Source organism: Apteryx mantelli, chromosome 8 (assembly GCF_036417845.1).
Source record: "Apteryx mantelli isolate bAptMan1 chromosome 8, bAptMan1.hap1, whole genome shotgun sequence".
NCBI classification, from domain to species: domain Eukaryota; kingdom Metazoa; phylum Chordata; class Aves; order Apterygiformes; family Apterygidae; genus Apteryx; species Apteryx mantelli.
Genome location: NC_089985.1, coordinates 17329897 through 17356543, shown reverse-complemented (window position 1 = coordinate 17356543; position 26647 = coordinate 17329897). Strand labels below are relative to the sequence as shown.

Below are 26647 nucleotides of genomic sequence, written 5' to 3'. Positions count from 1 at the left end.
CACATTATTGCTAAGCATTATTTGTAAGTGAACCTGAAGAAGAAAACTAAATGCTCTGCCTCTTCTTCTTACAAGCAAAGAAGGCCTTAGAAAAGGTTTTCTCCCAGGAGAGAAATCACTGTAGAACATGCACCCTATTCATCTTCCCTGAAATTCTCCTTGTCAGGTGTGTAAGTAGATTTTTTAAATATGTATTTTTGCTGCTCACATATTTCACAAACATGTATTGATTTGCTGCAGCGATACCAGGTCACAGGCTGAGGGGGAACATTCCCCTGTCCTGCACGGTTCCTTTGCAGCTACACCTGGAATATGGTGTTCAGCTAAGTGATGACAAGGGTGGTCAGCGAGGCGATGATAAAAGTCTATAAATAGTTTAAGAGGGTGAACTCCAAGGAGTAAGAAACATTGTTTTAAGGTAGTCTGAACAAGCTTGACTGGCAGAAACAAAAAGCTGTCCTGACATGCAGACCTGGGCGTAACTACTGAACAGTGGCTTGTGCGCAGTGCAAGCACCAGCACCTGCAGGATGTCTGTGCTTGGACTAGTGTCCACCCCACGAGTGTATACTAAATTAGCAATTCCAAAATAATTAATCTGGTCACTTTCCAAGTCTAGCTAAGCCCTTCAACAGCTAAATCAGGACCTTAAGTTCAGTAGTCCACCAACATGAGCCACAGTGTTCAGGGCATTAGAGCTAAACTCAGCAAAGCACTTGAAACATACGAGAGAAAAACCTACGCAGAAAGGAGGATGGGCAAAAAACCCTGAGAAATTTGCCATACCTCTGTGTTCTGTGGTTCTAGAAAAACATGCATATGGGACTTGAGAAAGGTCTTGTTAATAAGGGTTAGTTGGAAAAGTAAGTCACACACGACTGAGTATCGTTTCAAATTACTGCTCATGCTAGCATAACTAAATTAGGCAAATGACAGAACACCAAAATAGGAGTCGGTCTTCTTCCCTCCTATTTAATCTCCATAAGGTCATTATTCTCAATATTACCAAACATCAGCAATTACAGATTTTATGAAATCTGTTGCTCCTTACTAAATATCATTATGACCTAATATTTCTGAGAAATCCAATAGTTTTGAAAAAATTATTTTCTATTTCAACTCAAATTTCTAGTCAAGGTTTTGGGACTGCTGGATCCATTTATCTGGCTTGTGTGACCCAAAAGGTCAGGTCAGATGATCCTGATACAGTCCCTTCTGAGCTAAAAAAAAAAAAAAAAAAATCTAGAAATGGAAAAATAACCACCCTCTTTAGTCAGCCAGAATAAATGGTAGTTAGTCCACTGAAATCATTGTACAGCCCATAATGCTGTCTTGCTCTAAAGCGAAATCTCTACCCTTGAACCTGAACAAGAAAGTCACTTCAGCTTCTCTCTGCTTCCTAAGTTAACTGCAAGCATTTCCTGGCATACAGAACAGAGGCAGAAAAAGGAAGAACGTAGACTTGAGAAAAGCACAGCTTCCAATCCCCACCCACCAGCTTCAGTCAAAGGAGGACTCCAGCCCCTTTCTTAACTAATCCTGTCACTGTAAAATCCTACAGTCATTCTTCCACACATAAAGGGAAAACGGACTCACTAGGAGGACCTAGACTCTTGCAGCTTGAACTGTTAACCAATGGTGGAAACGCGAGACTGCCGAAGTTGTGCCTGCCGAGCCAATCGAGTGGGTGCGTGTGTCCCACATGACTGTGTTTCCCCTGTCTTTCACATGGGCAGCATTTAGTTCAATTCAGAACTGCAGATAGTATAGCCTGCACGGCAGCAATGGGATGTCTGAGCATGAGGGGCTGACTTCCGAGCGCCTCCGCCAAGCCCGGCTGTACGCTTCTGCTGACCTACCCTGGAATTGTGGCCCTTGCCATCCGCCCACCTTGTCTCTGCGGAAGGAGGCAGCGCGACCTGCGCAGCGCAGCAAGACAAAACTGTGAGTATAGGGTCTATTTATTTTTATTTTTAGCTGTAAAAGAAACCCCTTAAAATTGTCCAAATGCTATGTGCACCAAATTAGTGGTTACTTTTTCTTATGAGATGAACAAGTATCTAAAGTGCTATTCAAATTCAAAATTATTTCTTGCGTGCTTCAATAAAAGAAAAAAAGAAAAGAGTTATCCTTCAGGGCAGTGCCTGCATACATACTGCATGCCACACCGCTCCCTGACATAGCCAGCGTGCTGCTTTGTTCATGAAGAAAAACAAAGACAAAAAGCTGTACACATGTATGTTGTTCACTTTTATTTGCACTCTGTGTCTAATCAGGCCTGATCTGTCCCCAAGGGGAGAAAATAAAGGCAAACTTTAACTCTGCCAGCGAGGACAGCCCAGGCTTTCCAGACATCTGACAGTTATTATAATTAGCTATGAAAGACAGCAAAGACACTTTGGGGCAAATAGCTCTTACATTTGGAACAATGAAGCCGCTCGAGGTTCCCATCCCACCCCTTCCACAGCGGGAGGGGCAGAGCAGAGCACAAGGAGCCAGCGTTAGGAAAAGGGTTATGGCTGTACTAAAAAAACCCACGAGCCGTACATCTGGACTTGTTCAGCGTGCAGAGAGGCTTTTTGATAAGAAACTTTAACTATTGCAAGGCTGCAACTTCCATGCACTCTGGTGGGGTGGGAAAGGGAGTGGGGCTCACAGCACAGCATCAGGGGGTCAGGGTGGAGGGGCGCAGGGGCAAGGAGGGCGAGGGGGCAGAAAAAAGGGAATATTCATAGCAACATACATTGCAATTGCTTCCCAAATCTGTGCTTGCCAAATCTCATTACGTCTAAGTTGCTTTCTGGGCAAGATTTATGAGAGTTCTCAAACAGAAGCAACAGACAAAGCAGAGCTTTTCTTCTTCTTCTCCGGGAAAGAAATTGAATCCAAATGGCTAACTGTATAATAAGAAACACTAATTCATATTTTGTTTATATTTTTTAAAATCTACGTAAGATCTTTAATAAGATATACACACACACACTCCTTCCCACCCTCACCCTCCCCTACCAAAAGTTAGATTCTGAAAACTACATTCAGAAGGGGAAAAAGCAAAGACAATAGAAATCTGGCTCGGTCCTAGCTGCACTGGATCTCTAATAAAGCATGAAGTGAAAACAGTTTCTGAGTGAAAGATGAGCAGACTTCTTTTAAAAAGAAAAAAATAAGTGCAATAAGGAGAAATTGTTGAAAGACTCCAGACGCTACTAATTATGGCTTAAATAAATCTTCCTGGACAGATGTTTGCATGCTCCCACTGCAGGGAAAGGAACATTAAAAGAAGCATTTTTTAAGACAGAGGATTTGATGTGAATTTTCACTTTTTTTTTTTTTAATACACCATTTTATTCTTTGTCTGCCCTCCTGTTATCTCCCCCTCCCCCAACCACCGCCCACTGTGAGCCGAGACACCTGAAGGCTAGACATAATGATCAACAGAGCGCTGCGCTCGCCCGCCTGGAGTCCAGCCAGATTTTTTTCCCTGCCACAATTGCGGAGCCTGCACGCAATGCACGGCCAGCCCCGTGCTCTGCTATGTGCGGATCAGACAGCAGTCTGAGCCCTGCTGCACAAAGATTAAACACAAACCTTTTCTCCTTCTGTCAGCCAGGCTCGGTTTCAACTTTGTAATTCTAGGATAATATGAAATACTTAACTTTGTAAATATATACGTGCATTGTTATATAAAACATGCATATATGTGCATGCACTTTCTGTACAGTGTAACTAGGGGCGTCCCTTATTTCTCATTTTATAATAATTTCTGCTCTAGTTTTACAATTAATGCAATATTTTATGCTAAGTTCATGCATCACTTAGATAACTGCCCACGTAGCTCATGTACATTATGTAAAGATTATAAAAGATGTTGTATATGCATAAAAAAAGATATACAGATAGTGTACAGAGACCTGTATCTGAAAGGCAGAAATACTGAAATAAACATATTTGGTTTTAGAGATTAGCAAGACCTCCTAGATAAATTTGTGGCAGTTTTAAGCCTGCCGTACGCATATGCTTTGTGGGTAGGTCATCTACAAAGTGAAGAAGGGGAGCGTGGCGGGGGAATATTTAGCTGGCCCCTCGGTTGCCACCGCACAGAGAACCACCGCCTGGCCGAGCGAGCGTCCTCACTCCAGAAAGTTGGTCTTCTGAACGCGATACTCCCCAAAACAGTTGCTCTCTGTTTGGTGAGGCCAGGGGTGGGATTAACAGAGACACCCAAGGGAAAGAAAGGGAGATTCAAAGATTTCTTTTTCAATTTTTAAATGTATGCAGTGTGGACCCATTTGTAAAAATTATTTTGAATTGCATTGTCTTCTTGTACAAGCTCTTGTATGGTACAAATGGTGATTAATTTTTCCTTTTCAATATGAACTTTGTGAGAACAAGACATGAAGGAAAATATGTTTTTATGTATGCGCATACACACACACATATCCTGTTCTTAATTTACTCCCTGAAAAGGTTTAAGAAAGTACACTTTGGTCACACTACCAGACATCTTTAAATAGAAAGAAAGTATATTTTTAGTGATTTTCTTTAATATTACTAATAAGAACTATTAAAAAAAGAACTCAGCATAGATATCACATAAATTTAGTCTTAGGAAAACAAAGCAAAAATGAAAAGGCCCAAGAAACAGATACAACTTCCTTTGCAAACAGCAGCAGAGACATACAAATAAAGGTTGCATCTAGTGACAACAATATCCACAGGCAAAGTCAAGAGTCTAGAAAATGTATTTCAAAGAAATGAAGGGAAAGAATTGAGAATGCTATTCAAATTTGTATTCCTGTAATTTTAAAACAAGTGATTTTACACCTTCCTGAAGGAATATTAGATATACCTTGTATGAAATACCAGTAGTTAACGCAACACAATGATCGTACAAGAGAAGTAGATACCTGTAACTTGGATATATTTGCAATTTCAGTTGTATTAATATGCTAATTCCCCTTCTACTTTTTCTGGCATATTATGCTTGAAAAATAAAATTCGTCACTTCTCTTTCACAAATGTATTTCAAAATAATGATTGCAGCTACATTTTGAAGCTATGACTTTAATTTTCTTGAGTGAATGACAATAAGCAGGCATGTTTTTATCCATTTCCTAAAGACTGAAATGCTACGCAAATCAATTTGCCTAAACTTTGGAAGCGATTTATACACCACCTTACAATAGAAGGGATATTTCAACCAGCAATTTATATATTCAGTTTGTGATTAGTCATTACTTTTTCATTCACAAAAAAGTTTAGTATTAAATGTGGGCATGTAAATATAAGGCCTTGGATCCACGTTTAGTTCAACATCCTCCCCTTCTCCCCAGTAAGGTCACTTGATTTAAGTGCTGGGTATTCAGGAACTCTGACTAAAGCAGGCAGGAGATAAAAATACCCAGCATCTTTGCAAATACGGCATTAGCCTCAAGCTGCTGTTGCCCAGGGACCTGAGATTTGGAGCTATGTGATTTAGCTTTATCCCAAAGAGTTTATTTACCCAAATTTGAAAATTCTGACCTGTGTTTTTCAGTGACTTCTTTAAACTTCTAAATAGTTGCTGATGTTGAAACAAAGCAATCGTAGAAGTTCATGCATATTTATGACTCCATTCCTTACAAGTTTGATGGCTATTACACATGATCTCTTAGCCTACGGCCTCCAGTTGGTTGTGCAAACTCCTTGGTGCTACTCACAGAAACTTCAAGTTCTAATTTCTTTTTTAAATACTCTCCCTCCCTCGCTTCCCCTTTTGCATCTGCTTGCTTAAGCCTTTCGCTGTTCAAGTAGAAGTGCAAGTTCCAATCATAAGAATAAACTGCTCCGGATTACTTCCAAAACTTTCAAAAGATTGGTTGTTCCAACGATACCTTTATGCAGCAGAAGTAACTTGAGAGCCTACCAGAAATGCAGTCAGTCTCACTAAGGTAATGAGGTCAAATGAGCTCATGCATTACAGATAGGAAGAGAGTTGTGCATTGCATTTTTATAGTTAAAAAGCACAGAGTGTTTTAATGTAAACAGATTTCTGTTTGATATTTTGGCAAACTGTTGCAAAGACCTAACTACGGCTGAGCCAAAATGACTTTCGGCATGGTACAGTTAGACCAGATGGCCACGTGTTCTTTTCTTATTTAGATGAGACTTTTCCTTTCAATAACATCTTTCTTCCTGACCTGCTTAAAAATTCCAGCGACTGAAATCAGCACAGGATTTTCAATTCTAATTGACCATGTGCAGAGGAAGGGCCAGTAGAGAAATCAGTAGGGCCATTGTAAGGCACACTGCATCAATCTCCCCTTTGTCCCGAATCTTTTCTAGCATGAGCTACAATAATTAAGAATATTTAATTTATATGAGTTGTACAGCAGCAAATCTAGCTGCATTCAGGCAAAAATCATTCCAAGTTCCTTTTCTACAAATGCGTGCAACAAGCAATACATGTGTGTATCGCACACAAGACAGACAGGTACTCAGCAACATTTCATTGCCAAATGTTTAAGAAAAAGAAAGAAAACCCTTCAAAACAAAGAGCGAATAAAAGCAAAGGAAAGGTGTGGGTGAACTAAGGCTTGATGAACTGCTTTCCCTTTTTTCATGAAGTCAAAAATGTAAATGATATGGTACTTCCCAAATAAAAAAGAAAGCTAGCATTTAAAAATGATAGAAAAATAAAATATTCACTGTCCAAAATACCCACCATTAAAACACCTGAAATCTTTAATTGCTATAATTTGCCTACATAGATTTTACACACACACCCCACCCACACTAAACGGGTTTTAGATCACAGGTTTGTTTGTGTCTAAGTGATATACGTATAAAGTACAGATCGTAAGTACTGTACATATCATGCACAAATATTACCTATAGAAACATGCATATAGATTATATCATAAGAATCTTACCTGCTATTTTATTTGGATTTAGTAATATATCATTTGTGGACTAATAAAACTACATTTATTGAGATTTAGCAAGTAGAGTGTGCAAAAGACACACGAGGTCCTACCTATATGTTTACTTAATCTACAGATTAGGTAAGTGAGTAGAATGAATCCTTTAGAAGGAAAAAAAAAAAAAAAAAAAGAGAGACCAGTTGAAGGCAATACAGAGCAAGCACTTTTACACAAACATAAAATTTGGCTACAGATTTATTTTTACTGTACCATTTAGTACAAATTCCCTCTACCATTCACAGTTTGGTTTAGCATTATAGTGGGTTTTAGATTATCACTATAAGCTTGAATCAAGAAGCAATCAAGCAGCTCTGGAAAATCATTTCCAAAAAATAATTATGAAAATAGTTTCGATAAGCCTCCTTTTCCTCAATTTAATCAGGTTTCCATTAAAACCCCAATCACTTGTTAGATGTAAGGTGAAAGAAACAGAAGAAAATGCAGCGGGCAGCATGGCCATTGCTATACGTCAAGCATGCAGTCAAAATAACACGTGCATGAAGAAACATGCCCGAGAACATAAAACAAAGCACAGACTTTGGGACTGGCCCCGCAGACTTGCTAAAAGGTCTAGTTTCAGCTCCCCAGCAAGCAGCTTTGTAGCCTTGGGCAAATCATTTAACTGCCTGGCTTCTCATCTACATCACATGAGCTGAATTCAAGCATCGAATGTGTGGTTATTGTGAGGCCTCTACTGAGATATGACAGTGAAGGTACTGAGGCACCTAAGATGTTTGAGAAGAAAGGGGCTAAAGCTCCAGACAGAACAATACAGTTTGGTTGGTTGGTTGGTTTTTCAGCCAGGTCATTTTTGGTGTGGTGTTTCTTTAGCTAGACAAGATAGAAAATCTGTGTCTGAGGGGGTACAATACTCAGATTTAGTTGAATTTTCTTAAGTTTTTCATGTGGTTGAACATTCAAATTTATTTATGTTTTTACTAACAAGCAACAAAACATCAGAATTTAGGATAAACGGAAGACACAGCTTCATCTGTACAGACAGGCTATGTTTAGCGTAAAGGGCTGCCATGCAAGGCCTAACTCTGAAATGCCAACTCTTATAGAGGAATGGCTTATTTAGCAGCCTGCTCCAGGGAGACTAACTGCAGGCTAAAACGCTGCATGGGGTGAAGAGGAGCGCCAGCCCCCAGCCCTGGATATTTACCTTCAGTCGCTGTGCACTGAGGCCCTGCTTATGTAATGCAGTTAAGCACGTGCTTACTTTTAAAGCCTGAAGGCATCCAGATGACCACTTTCATGCTCAAAGTTAAGCATATGTTTTAAGTATCTTGCTGAAATATGTCTTTAATTTCTACAGTAGCCTTTGCAACCATGAGAAGTAAATGCTCTGTTAGCAGACGCAGCACTGCATTGGTTAAGTTGTGCTCGCAGGTTCACCTTTCTGTTTCTTTTGACAATCCTTTGATTTCACAGCTAAATAGATTGTGTTATAAACCCTTGGGCAGAGGCAGGACTAGAAACCAGAGGGCCTGAAGACGATCAGGAGACTTCACAGTGCATTTCGTCAGGCCGCCATTTTGTGACTCACTGGACTCACCATGCCCATGCACGGAACGGGGGAAAAACGTGTTTGTCCCCAATGTGCAAATAGGGCCAATTTTTGTGCAAGAGAAAAAAAAATAATTTTCTGCTGAATGTTTGTATTAATATTCATGCACAGTATGAAAGAAACACTCAGACTTTCAACTCTCTTTTGTCAGTGCTGTTCAAGAGTTATAAAAATTCATTAAGAAAATGGCAATGTGGCCAGGCTGCTGCTTGTCTCGGGGTGGGGTAGCAGGGAAGGGGCCACAGGGAAATCTCCTGGGGGAGCCTCATGCCAGGCTCTGAATAAAAAGAGGAAGTAAGCAAAATATGTAAGGTTACATGCAATTAATGGGCTGTATTTCACCAGCCTATTTTTCCTGTCAAGGCTCCAGACTATATTAGCAGTTTACCCAGTCCCTTAAGCCATGGGATGTGGATAATGGGATTGGATAAAATGATTAAAAGTTTGGTCTCATGATTTCAGCTAGTAAATGTAGCAGATGCAAAAATGAAAGACTTTATCATATGATAAAAGTACAAGCACTGCTTTATGATTTACCTCTACATTCTTCCAATTTAGAGAAATAGTTTGAGTGGTTTTTGTCTGATTAAAGAAAGCAACAATGACAAACAAGACGACTGTTTTCTTGCAGTGTCCCAGTTGAAACTGGTTTCTTCTAGCCAAACAAATAACTTCAAAAGAAGTTGCAAAAATGTTACACTACTTCCCATGAAATACTTTAAGTTTCTAGTTCAGAAACTTTTCAGAAAAAGGATTCATTCAACTTGTTTGCAGAGTCTGATAATTGCCTTTTTTTGTGCAAAAATCTGATAATTTCCCAGAATATCTTATCCATATGCTGAGTTTGTGCTTTTGTTTTCAAACAATATATTTAGTTTGGTTTGAAACCACTTTTCTAAGAGAATAATTTGCAAAAGGGAGGATTTAAAAAGATGAGAAGTCTAATGAATGACAACGGTGAAGGAGAAAAGCAGCTCCCAAGGTTGATTAAGAGACATAGAAAGGGTTAATATTTCAGATCTTTATGTAAGAATCAAAAATGAAAGGAGAGTTAAAAAGGGGGAGAGGGAGGGGAAAGAGCTAAGCTGCTGGTGACTTGAGTGTATTTATGGATTACTATGTCCTGAAAAGAAGAAAACCAGAGTTGTAAGATGACACTGCAGGGGTTGTCTGGACTTTTCACCGAGTGTAAGGTCTGTTTAGTCAGTGTCTTAATGCCTAATGCTGACCTTTGCCCTCTTCACTCCTCCCTGCTCCAGGTGCAACATTTTTGCAAGTGCTTTAACATTATTAGAAAGTTTGTGCAGGTTTCACATGCTGCAAAGTGCACAGAGGGCTTTACACAACAACATCCATTACACAGAGACATGCAATATCGAGGCTTAGCAAATTTTTTCTTTCGTAAGTACACACAGTGATTTTATGCATTTTCCACTATTAGTCACTACTGCATTAAATTAATAAAAACAAAAGCTTCTTTGAAAGAGCATGTTATTTGCATAATTCTAAATAGCAAGATGCAAGATTAAGTTTAAACTAGTGTTGCGCATTCCCCAGCACTGTGAATTATAGCATGGGTATGCAACATATGCCAGTGACACTACTGATCTCTCTTAAATTAATTCTCTTTGCTATGGAAATGGGAAATACAAAAACAAGAGAACTCATTGCTACAAAACAGCCATGGCACTTAGCTGCTTTTCCTCAAAAACAAATTGATTTTTTGTACTGTTATTAATTATACCCAGCCTGATAAACTTTAAAGAAAAACCCTAACAGTTTTACAGTCTAGTGATAAAAGGACCTAAATTGCACAAAGTCTTCCAACTTTGATTTACAGATATAAGAAAGGAGTATAGTAACTGTGTATAAATACAAGAGGCTATATATTCTGAAATTGTCAGTGATGCATATAATACAAAAGATGGCACATGCATGTAAATTTAAGGCATAGATGAATTAACATTAATAGATTACTAAGATTTTGGAGGACTTGCAATTGGACTTTGCCAGGGGAAAGAGTGTAAGCTGAGTACCATCATTTTTGAAGCCATTAAAGATTTCATGATATTTCTAGAAAAACTACAGTGGTAGTTCTGCCACTGCAGAAAGCTATTTTCTCCGTTCACATAGTGCTGCAAGACAGTGACTGCTTCTTCAGATGTGGACCTGGCAATTAAGATCTGTAGCTTTTTCACCTTATGATACCATTTACTAAAATGCACTCTGCAGGACTACAGCATGAAGTTTACTAGAAATACAGAACTGTCCAGGACACTGAAGCAGGTTTCCAGCGCTTTGTGATCTATACTAGCCAACTATACCTAGGAAAAATTTAGAAGTTAGGGTTTAGATGTTTAAAGCTTTTAACAACTAACCAACTTCCCCCACATTCATTCTTCTCTGAGCTATATTGCAAAAAGGTCATTAAGGTGGAGGAAAAGAAAAGAGGAATGGGATTGATTTAAGAGAGGCAGCTAGTGGCAGCATATTCTTTATGGAGAAGCACAGCTCTTCACAACTCTCTAGCCCAGATAACCCAGGTTAACACACCTCCCAGGCACTGTGGTACTGCAAAGCACTGTGTAAAAAGAAGTCTGAGGAGGGTTTACATTTAGAGAACTTTCCTGATAGAGATGTTTTTTGCTCTGGACTAGTTAAACATTTTATCTGAAGTGTCTTTCCACATGTGACAAGCAGGCTGTGGTATACTGTATCTTTCTAAAAGAGTATTTCATGGTTTTCCATGACAACTATATGCAAATTAAATTAGGCCAACTTCATTTTCCAGGTATTTTTAAAGGGTTCAGGACTTGCTTTTTTTTTTTTTTTTTTTTTTTTTTTTTTTTTTTAATAAGAAAACTTTATGATCATACTAGTTTATTCTAGAATTAGGCAAAGTCAAAAAAATCCAAAAATTCTGGGAAATGTCCTGAGGCAGCTTTCTGTTATGGCTCTTTATTTCATTTGTTACATTTGGACTACAAGGGAATCAAGAAAAAAAAATGAAAAGTTGTTTACTGCATGACAGACTATTTCTAGAGCTGGGCAGCTTCATCTTAGCACAAAGAGTGCTCCTGTTCACAGTGCAGCTGCTAACTACTCATCAACACTCCTCGTTTAAGAGTAGGTTACAATTAGAAGTCAAAACATTAAAGCAACCTGAAATGTTATTATTGTAGTAAACCAGGCAACTGGATTTGATTTCTATCCAGACTGTATCTCTTTGCTCCTGACATTATTTACAAAGCACATATTTAGTGCAGGTGGTACTGTCCTTAATTTCACTGAAGGTCAAGTGTACTTGTCATAATTGTATTTTTTGCACAGCTGAGAATTCAACTACTTCTGTAGACTGAAAACAGACAGACATTGTTTCTGTGAAGGAAACAGCACCAAAGAGCTGGTCTTGGAATAAACAGAATGCGGTAATATTTCACACAGTTCACTTAGTATCTCATCAGGAGCACCAGTTTTGAGGTTGCTGCATATCAGTGGTAACACCCTTGTGGATACTAAACTTGGAGAACTTCAGAATTCTTAGTCCGGAAAAGTGTTTCTTCTTAATTTTGTTTTTAAGCGGTTTGTTTCATTCTTGATACCTTAGGGTTTTTTGCAGCACAATTTCTAATTTTTCAAATATTTTGTCACCTCTTTCTAGTTCTTGTGAATATGCATTGGTGCTTCCAGGAATGCCTGCAGTCTTTCAGAGGTATCACTTCATCCCCATAGCATCAGCTTGTCTTTTATAAAGGCCAGCAGTGAAATCAAGAATATCTGCCATTCACCCCTGAAGTGGAAAAAACAGTCTTTACACAGCCTGAACCTACCTGAGGAGTAAAGAGCTCTAGGTCATTTTAATGATTTTTTCTTTTTTAAACTAAAATTTCTTTAGCTAGATACTATCTATGAATCTTTTTCAAGATTGCAATTCTGGATGAAGTTCTTGTAATGTTTGTAAAGGACTGATTTGACAGTGATTTGCAAGTATACAATCAAATAAAACTTAAATTAGTCAAGTTTATATTCTAAGTACAGAAAAAATTAGATAACCAAGAATACAAATGCATTTAGTCCTCTGCTCTTCTGGAATATCAAAAATGTGTCTCTCAAAGCTTAGCTTGTAAAAAGAGTGATGTAAAGCTTATTCTCTGTAAATTCTAAACCAATTTGTTACAATTGTTATATTCTATACTAATTCTGCAGCAAAAATAGCATGGTAGAAATAGGACAGTATTCATATGGCTTGATTCATTTGCCATAATGAATGATCAGTCCCTTCTAACAGAGGTATGCTATAAAGAAGTCCACCTAAAATATAGGAAACTGTCCATTGAACCTGCTTTTTGCTGTGAATACACACGTCCCTCCTCCTCTAACTTACAGTGATTCCTATTGCCTTCAGTACAAATTTTATCTGAAGAAAGGAAATCAGAACAAAGCATCTGAGTTGTGCTTTTTTTTAGGCTCTTTTCCACATTCATTAACACAAGCCATGATGAAGAAAGTAGGTGTCTCCTTCTGTAATTTTTATATAATACTTCAGTCTTGTTCAACATTTCTTTTAAAGAGATTTTCTTTCAGTAAACAACTCCATAATATATCAAAGACATGGAATAGAAGAAAAAAGAATAGAAGTGCATCGTCAGGATCAGAACTCAGATGCGCTCCAGAGCGTCAGCTCACAAAAGTCTAGCAAGGAGGCAGCTTCTCCTGTACAATCCCCATGCTGCTGAGCTGCACCTCACCCATCTCTTCTATCCCATCCAACCCACTTCTTAAACCACTCTGCTCTGCACCAAAATCACTGAATTCCCATGCAAAGAGCATGCACTCAAGAAGTAAGAATTGGATCTACTGATATTTGCCATAAGAAAATGGAAAAACTCACTCTAGAGAGGATGGAATTTTTTTGGTTTTGTTTTTACTTAAAAGCATAAATGCAAGTAAAATAGTGCCTCTGTATGGGGAAGTTCATTCACAGAGATACATATATAAATTTATTAGACTCACCCAAGAAAGATTAGGGTTTCAAATCTACAATTTCATTAATGGAAACAGCAAATAAATCACCAAGTTACAATCTGAATTGTCTGTCTTTATTTATCCTACTTCCAAAATTAGAGACAAGTTTCCTCAAAGCACAGAATAATATGGTAAAGTGAGCATTTAGTCTCATGAAATTTCAGTGAGTCAAAGTATGAGACATTGTTACTTCAATCTGTGGGATTCATCTGTCAGCATTTTGTTTCAAAATCCAAGCTTCCTCTTTCCTCCCCTCATTTGCAACTCATGTACTTTTTAAAAAAAAAAACAAAAAACTTTTACTATTTTATTTTGTGGTTAAATTCACATTTCAATCTTATAAATCCTGTCCTCAAAAAAAAAAAAAAAAAAAAAAGGAAAAAGAAACATGATCTCTTTAACCAATATCCCATGCCAGTTTTGTATTTATGCTCAGGGAATAATTAAAGTTTACATTACTTCATTTAGAGAGTCATAATTCATCATGACTAACCTATTAGTACCAATATTCTCACCGAACTTCTCAGGCTCAGTAGCAAAATTTTGGTAACTTAATTAAGATCTTTGCCATGAAAAAATCTATTGGTCATGTTAACGAAGAAAAGAATCTGAGCTACATGAAAAGCTGATGAAGTTCATGCCCCTTGTCAAAGAGTTGAATTAAGGAGTTATTTGTTGAATGACAGGTTTAACACTATACAAGTCTAAAATCTGAACTTTAAGACAGAAACAGGTCAAAGGAAACAAGAACTAGCCCTGAATATGCATCAAGTTCATGAAAATATTTCTTAGTCACATAACTGAGTCTGTTTGCCGAGAGATACGTAATGTACCTGTTCCCAAGGCAGGTTGTTCTGTAGCAACTGCACCAGGGTGGAGAAACCCAGTTGACATTTAGGGGTGGGTAATCCTCCTTGCCTCCTCTGGGGTTAGGACTCCAACCAGGTTTTCCACCAAACACATGAGCACCCCTGGTAGAAAGAGACTGGTGCTCTGAAACCTGCAGGCGCAGGCTGAGACACCCTCAAGGCCACTGAAATCACCAGAGGGAACTCCCGCTGAAGTGACAAACTGTATTTTAGTAAGGGCCAGATCTCTAGTCTGTCCTTCTCCAGCACCACTCTGCTGTGTAATGTATTGCACCTATGTCCTCTCCTTTTCTTCCCTTCTGAGTGATTTACACAGAACAGACAGCAATGATTTCCTGCTGGATTCCCTCAGGATTCACTGCCTAATATTGCTAGGAGCAAGCAGAGAAAGTCAAGAAAATTTGAAGTCTTTATGGGAGAGGAGCTAGTAGCCTATGGCTGCACGATCTTAGTGAGCTTCCTGCTGCTTTTTTTCTTAGCTTTCTACAACAGGAGGTGGCTAGCATGAAGAAAACTAGAACTGTGAAACCCTTCTTTCCACAGATTTATCATCCAGTGTTTTTAAATTTAGAAACATAATTTGGCTGACATTTCTTTTACTGCATAAATATGAAATAAGTGAGGTTACCATAGCATGAAAGAGAAGTGTGGGGGAGAAGAACTACTTTTCAATTGTTCTGTTTGAAAATCCATACTTTATTTCATGCCAAGCAATGCGATTCACTGAAAAAAATAATCATTCTACCTACATTGAGAGATGCTGGGCATCCCTCATGATACGAGCACATTTCTGAATGAAGACCTGCTGTATTGTTTTCCATTTCCTTAAGAAGGCCTCAGACTGTACCAGCTGTCTAAACATATTTACAGTCTCTCTGCACTCTGCTTTGAGCCCACTGTAGTGAAATGTCTCTAAGGGTCAAAGGTAGCATAACTGAAGAGTTTTTGTTTTGGTTTGTTTTTTAAGACACAGAGAAGATTGATATACATTTTCTGCAAACCTAGCTATGCATATAGCTAGCTCACTTTAGAAGCATTTGTTATTCTAATTCAGAGATACAACCTCTCTGAGTGACTGTTAACTACTTAGCATTTTTTTAATGTAGCTTGCTTTTGAATTACCTAGTTTTTCTCTATTGCCCTCTCCTTCTGATTTTTTTTTCCTTTGTAAGATGTTAGTTGAGCAACAAAAGCAAAACCCATATCACCCAATGTACTTGCCAGATTAATTTTACATTGTTTTACTTATTCAGTTAAGCGTGTGTGGGGGGGGGGGGTAAACATTTTGGATTAGATCATACATTCACATCTGAATCCAAGAGCTGAAATCGGATCAAGCTTACCTAAATGCAGATAAGCAATTACTGAATAATTGATATAGCATATTCATCACTTGAATCAGATGCTCTAGCCTTGACGGTTAATATCTTTTCTGAAATTGTTATTTGGAGAATCCCTCCCCCATCCTCCAGGAAGACATCTGAATAGCACTGAATGGAGTTTAATGTTTGAACATCCCATCATCTGGTTTCATCATGTTAACACAATATTCCAAGTCATTCACGAAGTATGAACAATGGATATTGTATTCCATATAGTGCCATATGGATTTCATCTTTAAAAGACGGTGGCACTGTGGAATTCAACCTTTTAGTTAAAAGTCAAAACATTTCATATACCAAAAGCTTATTTCCCATCACCTCAGAAAAGTCTTGGATTTATCTTTCTATGAATGATGAGCAGAAGATGACTCACTCCTAGTGTGTCATACTCATTCTTACCCATCATGTTACCTATCCTGATAAATCAAGAACATGTTTCCTGAACTTGGTGGTGAAAAGCAATATTAAGACAGGCTTGCACATAACTTCAGCAGAGTTCTTCTCATTTTCATCCTCAAATTACTTCCAGATTGCTTAAAAAATGAATATTGAAATTTGCCATGAGGCAAATGGAAGTTGGACACCTTTGCCTTCCACAGGTGGCAATTCCACCTTTTACTGAGATTAACAAAACCTACAAAGCCTCACTCCAAAGCCAATGGTGATTAAGCATGTTCTTCAACAGGCCAGTACTAGCCTGTCTCAATGATGCTGAAAGAACATGTCTCATTTGTCTCTTCTCTTGAATTAAAAAAAAAAAAAAAAAAAAAAAAACAAACCACACACACACACCAATTAATAGCATTTCTTTTTCAAGTATTTTTTCTTTGCATTTGTTTCTTCGTAATAATGATTGACCCATGGTTCTGTATCACTGACTTTAACAGGTATTTTCTCTACTGATTAAAGGATCCCCACTGGAAACAGGCATACAACAAATGGCTTGTTATGAAAAGTTAATAGAATTAATTCTCAGATTGAAAGAGATTCAGAGAGATTCAGGTGCCACAAAGTATTTAAATATTTACTAGCCATCCTTTAATCAGTCAGATAAAAATAGATTGCTTCATCTGAACACTTGAGAAAGTGAATGGCTTTTACCCATTGGGGCAAGAGGATGGGAAAGCAGATGTAGAGATTGGAAGAGAAACATATTTTTAGGAGAACAAAGCAAGGCAAACATGTTTGAAACTTGACATAAAGCATGTGATTGTGTCATTTAAGTCATATTGCAGAATCTCAACTCATTTTACTTTTTGGAGGTAGGCTTCTAAAAGATTTCGTTTCTCATTAAAAATCAAATGGAACTAGACCAGGAAAAGTGACTAGCTCAAAACTCTGAAGCCAGAATCAGAGCTGTACGGTAAAACATTACAGATTTGGCTGATGGGAAAAGACATAAATGGGATTAGGTGGAGGCTGATTAACGATGATTAAATTACATCCAACTTTTTCTAAACTCTGCTGAAATATATCCTTTCTTTAGTGTCACCTTAATTACCATGCAGTTCACATGGTGTAGAGAGCTAAATAAATATGGGTGCTACAAAACAAGGGGGAAACCACAAGACATCATGATTTTCATACTTCTCTTGAAGCCAGATGTGAAGGCTAGAGTTGCCCCAGCATCTAAATCAGAAATATTTAAGAGGCTATTGATGATGATAATGCTTAGAATATCAGTTTGTGTTGTCTGGGAAATTTGTTTGCCCTCTGTGTTGTCTCAGTTGATGAAACCTATCTAGAGGACCAGACCCCTGTATTTGGAAATGAAAGGGAAAAGGAGGAGAAAATGTGTTCCAGTTCACTTTATGGAAGTCAGTGACTTGTGGGAGGTACTGGATAAGTTCACAGCAATGCTGGGTTGAAGTTTAGCAGCATCAGTTGGGGATTTTCTTTAACAGAGATCATGCTTAAAGCAAATGGTTTATAAGAATTCAACAATGTCGCCTCTAGCTGATTGCAGTGGGGAAGTTACTGAACTCCCTATTTCATCATGAGATCTAGAAATGATCAAACTTTGTGATTTTTAATATATTGACTCACTGTTCAGATCATCTCTAATGAATAAATCATGAATATATTAGTGAATAAGCTTATTGATGACCAGCTTGGTATTACAGAAGTAAAGAGAACAGTTTGGCTCACTTGGCCATATTTCTATCAACTCTTTTCAAATAATTCTGGTTGAGTACTCATTCAGCACAGATTTATGCAAGCTATAGCAAACAGCCTGTTTCAGAAAGTCTTCAGAGCCTATGAATTTGTCTAGTTCAAGCACTCTGTCTAGGAAGGCACAGCTTTAGAGCGCTCAGAACTACTCATACAGTTCCTTATGTTGGCAGGCACAGAGTCTCCAAAATACACAATACTTTTCTGTCTGTAATTATTAACATAGAAAGTCCCTCTATCATCTGTAGCACCTGAATTACTAGAAGTACTCACTATGCACTAAACAGAGAAAGGGAGAACAGAACCAAAGCCCTAAACAGAATCTGCCTGAAAGCACTTTTAAAAGATTTTATATTTTTATGGCATTGAAGAGACAGAAAAAGCATGTATGATCCTTGATGAATAGAACTTAAAAAAAAAAAAAAATCTAGGAATTACCTTGTTGTTTCCATTTAAGCATTTAGCAGAATACAAACTTGGTCCCAGAAGGTGCTCCAGGGGACTGCCAATCACCTCCATTTAAGAGCACAGTAATTCTGTGTCTGATAGCACTCTTGTAACTACCTTAGGTATTTTCTGATTTGCTAGAAAATGTGGGATGTTAATGGTAATTTTTTGGTTGTGGAAGAGAGTAAGGAGTATTTATTTTCTGGAGCATTGTATACAAGTATCTTGCTACTTATACCTGTGATGTTTAACTTCATAAAAAATAGAATGCCTCCACTTTTTTATTCTGCATTAAAGAGGATATCTTAACAGTTTCTAATATAAGTTTCAGTATTAAGATAAAAATGATTGGCTTTATTGAATGTATTTACTCTTGCTGGATATCTACACAGAGCTACCATTAAATGAAACTAAAAGGTTGTCCTAATATAAAGTCTTCCAAGGGCAGTCTGAGTTGTGCTTTGATTATTTGTAACTTACAGCTAGACATATGGAGGCTCTTAGTGCATTATAATCCAAATAACTGAATTCAAATTTAAACCTCTTCTTCCTTCAAATTTAAAACTCTTCTCCCTTCATTAATATAACTAAGACATTTGTGCACTGCAGACATTTGAAACATCTCAGTCTCTCCCTCTTGTTAATACAATCCCATTTTCCACATATAAACGGCAAACTGCCAATTAGGGATGCACATGCTGCAATGCAAAGTAAAATAAGTAGATATATCTGTATGTATAACTACAAGTCAGAGTATTGTCTAGTGCAGCTGGAGTGAAAAATACTCCAGAAAAGCTAATTACAACTCCAGTCTTTATTATTATAAGCTAAAGCTTCTGTGAGTGAGAGTTAAAAAAAAAAAATTGCAGTGAGGAATGTAAGTCTTACTTTATTTTTTTTTTCTTCCACTGATTCAAACCCCTGAAAATAAAATTTGTGTCAAAGACATTAAAACAAAAAAAATGATTATAACAAGGCAACATACCAAACTACATACAGAACACAAGTTCTCTCAATTCATTTCTTTACCTCTATGGGTGAGCCTTTTAGTTGCTTTTATCCCTATCTAGAACACAATCACAAAATAAACACCAGAATTAAAATGTGTTATAAACAAAGCATATTAGCATTGATTTAAGCATTTATATAAAACTTCATTTTCAAAGCTGAAGCACTTCTTGGGGAGGGAAAGGGCAAGTTAGTGGTGGAGACAGCAGGAGACCCAGGTTTATCAAGGCTCCTGTTGTTCCAGGTTCAGAATGATCTGAGATGGGAAACTCCACACTGCTCATTCCCGAACTGCCAGGCTGTGGGGTGACATACTTTTTCCCTTTACTCACTCCAGTGTAGAGCAAAGCAAATTGTCAATATGTTGAACTATCCAAGCAGAGAATAAAATAGAAATCTAGACAATTGTATATGGTATATCATACACATACAATTGTATATCTCCCTCAAAAACTGGAGGTAGTAATGTAGATCAGGATACTGAGGAAAGCATATGAAATTAAACTAGAAAACCTGTGTACTAGATCTCTGTACTTTCTGTACAGGTGCTTCAAGTATCTTGTGTCTTTACTAGATCACCATATTTGTTGAGCCTGCTCAAATAAAAATACAACCATAAATGCATTTTATTCTTCCTCCTCCCTAGTTCACAATGAGAGACTTAGCATAAACAAATTTTACAGGTTCTGTAATCTCAGCATGACTGTCCTGCAGTCTCTCCTCATAAAAGGCTTGGCATCTTCTCGTGCCACCCAGCTCAACATAAGCTGCTTTTCTGTAATTCATATACCACTTCTGCACAGAACCATTGCCATTTTTCATTTGCAAAAGCAACTATATGAAGTGATAGAGCTTTCAGAAAAGGGAAAGTGTCCTACTTTTAATTTAAGAGAAAGTGGCACTTCATCTTATAGCCTTGCTGATGCACTTGTTAGTAATGTGATGTGTCATGTAGGTTGAAGTGAAGTTGTTTGCCTCAAGGATCAAGTGCCACTTCTCACCAAAAACGTAAGATTTCACTTCATGTTTGATTCCCTAATTCACAAGCAGTGCAGCCTTTGAATATCAAGGTTTCTGTCTAGCTGGAAAATGATGATTCATGAAGATAAACTTCATGTGAGGTTGTGCCATTTTTAAAGAAAACGCCATTGGAAACATTTCTAAAGATTAAAAGAGAATCCATTGCCAAAAACAGACACACTGACTCCAAAATAGTTAAGTCTCCCATCTTCAGAATTGTTTTCCTGTCCAGTATCATCTCAACATTTTAGTGTCATTTTAGACAGATTTCCTCATTCTATCTAAATTTCACTGAAATTTAATGCAGAACAGAACTGGTTTTAAACTTAAAAAGTTTTGTGGGATGGAAAAATTGAGTTTTCTGCTTAGCTGTGGTCATAAAATATTTATCAGTTTCCCAGTTAAAAAATAGCAATGAATGGTATACAGTGATTCATTTCAGTATGAGAAGGACCTCATAAATCAGAATCTAGCATTCAGTGGTCCCATGTATTCAACATACTGAGTCATGTTACTTTATCCCACCCTTATACAGGCGTAACAACAACAATGTGGCCTCCCATTAAGTAACTTGGTGTTTAATCTCATCTGCCAGAAGTACCTCAAAGTTGCTTTTAGCAAATATTCCCAAAATATACATAATTATACATAATTAACAACCAACAGATAGAACTGAATGGACATTTTGTGGGACACTTCTGCTAGCCATCCTATATAGCCATCCTATGCATAATCAGAATCTGAAAAGATATATACTATATTTAAAAATGAAAATGCTATCAAGAGTCAAATCAAATCAAACAGCAACAAGTATGCAGAGCAGGTCTCAGTTCTTGGAGAACTGCTTGCACTTCCAAAGAGGTTTTGTTCAGAAGTGGGCAAAGGAGAGTAAGAGTCACAGTGAGCTTCTCTAGCATCAGAACCCACTAAATGCCATGAGATACAGCTTCTTCTGTAAACAGAGTTGTTCAAGAGGTTTTAACAATTCTTTCTAACAAACCAACCTGTCACTACAGTAGGCTGTAGTACCTCCAGAAGCAGTAAGGCTTGTCAGGGTGCACACTGCTGTGCCACAGTTATGGAGGGACTTGTGAGGGAGGGACAGGGCCAAAGGCCAAATTCTTTCAACCAACTAAGCCTTGGCATACAACAGCAATACATGCCCCTGTAGTGCTTTCGTGCCAGCTATGACCTTATTGCAGGTGAAGAACAGATTTAAGTTCTGGAAGTAAAACAAGATGGACAAGAATCACTGAAAAATATTTCAAGTCTTAACTTGAAGGTATATAGCATTAACATCTTAACATTTATATATGCTAATTTAATTAGTAAAATGAAGGTATTATATACCATACTGTTCAAAAAGCATGACTAACTGCATGCACCAAAATATTATTCAACATGCTGTGAAGAGAATGATTTACGAAAAAGCTTCTTGTTGAATGGTATGATTTATGTACTCATGAAACAGGTTTGGCTGCATCAGTCCCAGTTCCTATACTAAGTTTACTCAAGGAAGAAGTACTGTACAGAGCTTGCCAAAAATAAAAGTGTAGAGTCTATGGTTTTCTTATTTAACAAAAACTCCCTTCCTGCATCATAAATGAAGGCTTCTACTACACCTATGTCAAGTATACAAGCTAGTGAAGGATGAGAACTTGCCAAAAAAGAAAAAAGTGCTGGCTACTTACAGAAGAGAATAGAACATGCTGTTTGTGATTGTGGAAATTTTTCCCCCATTCAGGAAAAAAAAAAAATGGTGGTAGAGGAAGTCAACCTTGATCTTTATTCTTTCTCCCTAGATCCTTTACTATAAAAACAAACAAAAACCCCACTTACTCAGCAAATCTTCCAATCATATTATATTCAGATTATCTGTGAGAAATAACGTTACTGGAAAGAAGCACACCAAGGTAGTTATAAAAACTTTCAGGCAAATAAACAAGAGTCCAGTCTCATCATCACATATTCCCCCCTCCTGGCTTTCCCAAGGAATACAGGTGGTTGTGTTTACAGTAAGAACATCACTGAAATCAGGCAAGGCACACATTAATTTGGTAAGCCTGAGCTTAAACTAGGACATCAAGAAGTAATAAAAGGAGCAGGTATTCCCTTAAACCTCTGCTATCAAGAGAAGATGCAACTCTTTACTGTGCTTCATTCTTCTTCCTCTGACTGGCAGTGGTACAGGTGAGTTTGTGTCTCCAATGGTTGAAATGAGTCTCAGGAAGGTACTTTTTTTTTTTCTCCTCTCCTTTTTAATCTTATCTTCGCACATAAAACAAAACCAGCCTTTCCTTCCAGTATCTGTACTTCTAGTTCAGGCATTCCCCATATGTTGATTTTTATTTTTTTTATTTTTTATCTTTTTTCTTTTTCTTTCCCCTCTCTACCATAGCCTACATTTCCCTTGTCTTTCACAGTGGTGGCCCTGCAGTGGGGCCCCCCAGGCATTGCCCTCGCCCTCATCACTCCCACGGCACAAGAGGAGACTTCAGAGAGGCAGGAGCCTTCCCCACTCTGGCAGCAGCCAGCTCTTTCTGTTGAAGTATATGCAGCCTTAAGTGTCTGCCCCTTTACAGAAAATAACCAGTCATCTTATGTTAGCAGGTGTCTTCTGCTCCATATTTTACTGACAAGAATCCAGAAGTTTAAAGCACTTAAGTGCCTAAAATGAACACTTTTGAAAGTTAAATGTCTGAATTCACCCATCCTATTGGCAATCCATACTTTTTATTATCTGCTGGTATCCCAGAACGTTTTTTTCTTTGTACTGCTTACTGGCAGCCTGGAGAGCTCCTGCACACAACAGGACCAACTTCCCCAGAACAGGCCAACAGTAAAAGTAAAGCTTCAGGCAAATTCAAGGCATACTCCACCTGCCTGAATCTACTTTCACATGCTCACAATAACTGTATACTAGTGACATCTGTACAATCATTATTTCATTTAAAAGGAGGATGAATAGGAATATCTTCTCTAAATTGTGTGCCAAAACTAGGTTATTGCTTAAAAGAAATAAGTAGAGTTTCCCAACTTCTGTGGATTAAAGAGATGTTTTTTCCAAACAATTCCCACTCTAATATGGAGAGCTATAAAAATAAACCCTTAAAGTAAGTACTTAAATAAGAGACTGGAATGCAACTAAAAACTTTAATATTTGAAGTTGAACTTAAATGCATTTTTACTTCAACTTTATTCTAGTTAGGTTTCTTATAAGTAGTCTATCACTGAATCAAAAATAAACATCCTCTTTCCCCTGAAGTAAATTAGACAATCAAAAACATTTAAGAATGTTGAGGCAGGAATGAATCAGGTCAGGTCACACACAGAAAAAAGAATATGCACAAAGTAATTAAAAATCCTAGAGGGCAAAATGAAATATAGTTAAAAGCTGTGGTATAATCGGGTTACCTATAATTACTTTGAACCTTGCTATTTTACCAGTGAGGGCTTTGGATAATATCCTACAAAAAACTGCCTTCATCCTTTTGGGAAAAGAACGCTACAGCACAAGATAGAGCTTACAATAAACCAAACTAAAATAAAATAAACCATAAATCCTACCATAAAATAAAACTAGAAAATATCTTGGAAACTACTAGTTCTCAAGAGAGCTTCACTTGGATACTGTGCATATCTGGAGGTTTCAGATAATAGAATTCTGCTACCAGTAGTCAGTCCTGTTAGCACTGTACTTTCTGCATATTAGCATCTTTTAGATTAAACCAGGACTATATATGGAAAACTATTTTACATCATCTTATTATTTACTGTGCTCCTTAATCTCTCTGAAATAGAGATTTAATCAATCTACAGGTGCCACTACCCAAAGCACCAGTAATATGGTGCTGAACTGGACTCTAATCCTCCAGCTTGAAGAATCAAAGCAGTCCAGTGCTGGAAGAACACAAATCAAAGTGTTACTTCCTAAAAGAAACACCCTAACCATGAAAATTCCCTCCTTATTCATGAAAAATGCACATCGACAACCGAATACAAAGATTATGCTCAATTTGAAAATTCTCTCTGGAACATGCAAGTCAGATACTGAAATTCTTTATTAAAGGAGTTTGTAAATTGTTTGTTCTGTAATTAGAGCATTTTCTAACCCTAGATTTATTATGTGCAGTATGTAAATACCTGATTTTTGAAGGTCCCCAAATGCAATAAATTTGCACAATTTTCTTCAGAGTTTTGCTGTGTAAAGTAACTTTTTGTGGTAAAGAAAATACATCTTTTCCACTTCATTGCATCAATTATTACAGTTCTGAGGTAAGAAAAAAATCTGCATGGGACAGCTTACAATCATCCTAAAAGTGCACCTGCAACCAAGAAGGTTTTTTTTTTTTTTTTAATTTTTCCCATTACAATAGTCATTTGAAGTGACACTTGAGATATTTATTTCCATTAAGAACCCAAGCACTTGTGTCAAATAGCACCATATTCCATAAGTTGTCTCATTTAAAAGCAGTTAATCTACCTGGATACATATGATTAAAGGTGGCAGAACTCAGTACTTAACTGGGGAGAAAATGCATTTAGAAAATAACAGAAGTCCAACTACAAACTGTGGAAATATATAATCTCATTCAGTTGAATGGGAAACGCCTATGCATAAAGTTAGGTATACGTGCTCAAATATCTCATTGAATCGGTCAACAATAATAGAATATCTGTCAGTAAACATCTTAACGTGGCCAGATAGTGGCAGCAGCAATGTAAATACAATGTAAAATCTTTTACTTGGGTATAGTCTGTTTCTTGCATAGTATTAACTACAACTATACTAAGTAAATAGTGGCAAAATTAAATAAAATTACGGGTTACGGTGCTGGGATATCTTCTTTGAATTTACTGAATTCCTTCCAAAATGCCTTATGGACTGACTATTTAGTATTCATCACCATGTTCCTGTACAGCAACGGCTGTTAATCTTCTAAAACGTGAAGAAAAGGAAAAACATATTAGCTGCACAAACAGGCTTATTTTTGCCTATCTTGTCATTTTTACTGGATCTGCTGTTGAGTTTTCCACAGGGGAAAAAAACAATTTAGTTCTAGTAGTTAACTGTAAATTAAACAGCTAAAGTAGGAATTTACAGCCTAGTATGTCTAAGAATCAGTGAAACCTTCACTGCTCTTCTCAAGGTCAGCGCTAAGATAACATACAGTCTGTATCATACAATTGTATCATATAGTAGACACGTCAGATGATGAACCTGTAATTCAACCAGCTCAGGCTTAAGTTCCAGCACAAACGCCGAGTTAAACCTGCTTTCTAGCGCTTCTGAATATCACATTAAGTCATTGCTGCTCCCCAGGAAAACAAAAAACATCCCACCCCCCACAAGCCCCTCCTTTGCCTCCAAAGTTATAAGCACATCAGGTGAGGGCGAGATTGCATTTTTAGCACTGCAATGTGGAATTACCTAATTGATCTTAATAGCTCAGTCAGATGAATAGCACTGCTCTGGTTTTACAGTGGTACAGGGGAGTTGAGAATTACTCTCCTTTTGTTGTTTACATGATTCTAACGAGAGGAATTTGGGGTTGGGGGGGTTCTTGAGACACACCCCCCCACACACTACTTTATAGAAAGATATCTTTGAAGGGACAACACTGTCTTCAAAAAGAAAGAAAATTAAAAGCTTTTCCTCAATTTCCTCTCATTTCTTATCTTCCTAAAATACATATATACAGTTTGTTCCAGGAAATGTCTGAAATGCCTTCTGGTAGCTTTTAAATAAACATGAAAATCTCCTTTTGAACTCAAAGAGTTTCACATAATGACAGAGGGAAGAGTTCTTGGACTATGATACAGATGTAAACAAAGGTCAGGAATCACTATCAATAATTAAAATGCATTATCTTTACTCTTGGACTTTTTAGTTTGATATCACATAATTGAGTTAGACTTGAGCAAAGCTTTAATGTGCTTGCTCAGTAATCTTTTCTTGTACACTAATACTGACAGACCTCAGCTACATTTCTCAGCTAGGAGCTAATGTTTCTGGGTACATGTTACTGTTGCAGTTTCATTTGTAAGTAAAGCCTTATTTACTTGCTTCCTGTTATTAATTATGGGAAACAGGATCTCTTCAAACTGTAGGAGGGGCTCTTAACTCCTGTCTAGACTTTTCAAGGCAAAATACTGATGAGCCCTTTAATGTTTGTGCAGAGACGCAAACTGT

General features: G+C 37.5%; 1 long non-coding RNA gene across 1 annotated transcript in view; it reads left to right on the top strand.

Annotated features, from left to right (window-relative positions):
• Positions 1–1705: 1705 nt before the first annotated feature.
• Positions 1706–26647, top strand: part of LOC106499724 (uncharacterized) — a 66797-nt gene continuing 41855 nt past the window's right edge. Inside the window, exon 1 of the long non-coding RNA XR_001295234.2 lies at positions 1706–1943. This is a non-coding gene — a long non-coding RNA (uncharacterized lncRNA). The remainder of the gene's footprint in view (positions 1944–26647) is intronic.